Source organism: Struthio camelus, chromosome 31 (assembly GCF_040807025.1).
Source record: "Struthio camelus isolate bStrCam1 chromosome 31, bStrCam1.hap1, whole genome shotgun sequence".
In the NCBI taxonomy this organism is placed as follows: domain Eukaryota; kingdom Metazoa; phylum Chordata; class Aves; order Struthioniformes; family Struthionidae; genus Struthio; species Struthio camelus.
In genome coordinates, this window is record NC_090972.1 from 1,855,067 (window position 1) to 1,857,566 (window position 2,500).

The 2,500-nt window shown below is 52.9% G+C and overlaps 1 pseudogene; it reads left to right on the forward strand.

Annotated features, from left to right (window-relative positions):
- LOC138063440 (28S ribosomal RNA) overlaps positions 1 to 2,500 on the forward strand; it is an 8,464-nt pseudogene that overhangs the window by 3,274 nt on the left and 2,690 nt on the right.

Consider the following 2,500-nt stretch of genomic DNA (forward strand, 5'->3'; position numbering starts at 1 on the left):
GGGTTGTGAACTTCGTGTCAGTGGGCACCCAGACAGGTGAGTTTCCTGTTGATGTCACGGCCGTTAGGCCGGTGACTTTAACATCAAATGGGTGGCCTGCTGTGATCCAAAATTTGACATTTTACAATTCGGCTTATGACCCTTGGAATGGGAGTATTCCCAGACCAAGTTTGGATTGCGTTAAAGATCTGCCAGAGGTTTATGAGGCTCTGGAGTCCCCTGTCGCTTCGCCCCCGGTACCCCGGGCTGATGAAGCCCGGGGGGAGGTGGCGGCAGGAGTGGGCCTGGAGTCTCCCTCTGGTAAAGCAATCCTACCGGCTATGGTGACCCCTATCCTTGACTCCGGGGGGGGAGCAACTGACGGTACGCCAGTTGTTAAGATCCCAGATGAACATCCAGCATGTCCATGCTGTGGAGTCAAGGTAGGGAAAATTGCGGCCTTGACAGAACATCTGCGGAGGGCCCACGGTCGGCGACGGGTGCCTTTTCAGTGTTCCCGGTGCGGGAGACTGAATGAGAAACATCATAGCATTGCCTGCCACTTCCCGAAGTGCCGCGGAACCCTGGGTGAAGGGGAAGATGAAGAGGCCTCGGAGGCCCCCCTCCCGTGGAGCTGTGAGGACTGCGACCGAAAGTTCAAGACCAAAAGCGGCCTTTCCCAACATAAGCGTCTTGTTCACCCAGGAACTAGGAACAGGGAAAGGATCGAAGCGTCTCGCGGAAGAGGAAAGGGATTGAGGGGTATGCATAAGAGCGTCTGGTCCGAAGAAGAGACGGCTCTGCTGAGAGAGTTAGAACAGAAGTTTAAAGAAGCACGGAATATTAATAAGCTGATTTCTGAACATTTGCCTACAAAATCGGCGAAGCAGATCAGCGACAAGAGACGGCAGCTGGCGGCTGGTGCCAAAGGATTCGCGTCGCCGCGAAAAGCTGCGGGTCCGTGCGAAGGGGAGGTACCGGTTGAGAGAGTGAAGATTGAGCTGATTAGGGTGGAATACAGGAGGATTATTGCAGAGAAGGTTCGAGGGGCCTCTCTCACCCCTGGTCTGAAGAGCGCATTCGAGAGGGCTTTGGAGGGTGTGGAGGAAGACCTTCGGAACATCGTCGATGAAACATCGGAGGAGTGGTTGACGCAGCTGGTGGGACATACCGCTGCAGTGAAATTGAAACATCGCAAGAAGTACCGAGTGAAACCCGCGCCGAGGAAGGTAGAGAAGAGGTGGATGAAGAATAGGGCGCTGAGAAGAGGCCAGTACCTGCGATACCAGCGGCTTTTTGAGATAGATCGTAGAAAGCTCGCTGGTATCATTTTGGATAACATCGAGAGTATTAAGTGTCCCCTCCTGATGGATGTGCTGTATTGCACGTTCAGAAGGAAGTGGGAGGAGGTCGGCCCCTTCGCTGGTCTCGGTACGTTCTGTAGTGCCGGAGAAGCGGACAATTCTGCATTCAAGAAGATGGTCTCCCCTGCGGAGGTCAGGAAGAACATTGCGGAAATGAATAAGAGCTCCGCCCCGGGCCCGGATGGGTTGACCTTGGGAGATGTCGTCAAATTAGACCCCCAAGGCACCCAGTTAGCTGAATTATTCAATCTGTGGCTGCTGGCCGGGAAGATTCCAGATGGAATCAAAGAATGTAGAACGATCTTAATACCCAAGTCTGCTGATCCTAGTTTACGAGGGGACATTAACAACTGGCGGCCCATCACCATCGGGTCGGTCATCATGCGCTTGTTCTCTCGAATTTTGACGGCACGCCTGCGACGAGCATGTCCGATTAACAGCCGCCAAAGGGGCTTTATTTCAGCCCCAGGCTGCGCGGAAAATCTGAAGCTCCTCCAGATGCTCATCAAGCACGCCAAAAGAGACCATAAGGCGTTAGCAGTAGTCTTTGTGGACTTGGCGAAAGCCTTTGATTCGGTCCATCATCAACACATCCTTCGAGTCCTCGAACAAAAAGGCTTGGATGATCATGTGATCAGTATCATCGCCGATTTGTATTCCAACTGTGTGACTCGGCTGGAGGTGGGTGAGGCGTCCTCTGAGGGAATTAAGATCCTCACCGGGGTGAAGCAGGGAGATCCAATGTCCCCGCTTCTGTTCAACCTCTCAGTGGACCCGTTGTTATGTAGGTTGGAGGATTTAAAGAACGGATTTAAGTATGGAGATTGCTCTGTGTCATCTCTGGCATTCGCGGACTATCTAGTCCTTTTGAGTGACTCGTGGGAAGGCATGAAGAAGAACATCAGAGCGGTTGAGGAGTTTTGTCACCTATCCGGGCTACGTGTGCAAGCGAAGAAATGCCATGGTTTTATGATCAGGCCCACGAAAGACTCGTTCACGGTTAATAACTGTGAGACGTGGACAATCGATGGCATTCCGCTCAATATGATCGAGCCCGGCAGCTCCGAGAAGTATTTGGGCCTGGGGGTGGATCCTTGGGTGGGTCTTCCCCGTCCGGAGCTGCAAGAAAAACTGAGCACATGGGTTAAGAACATTGG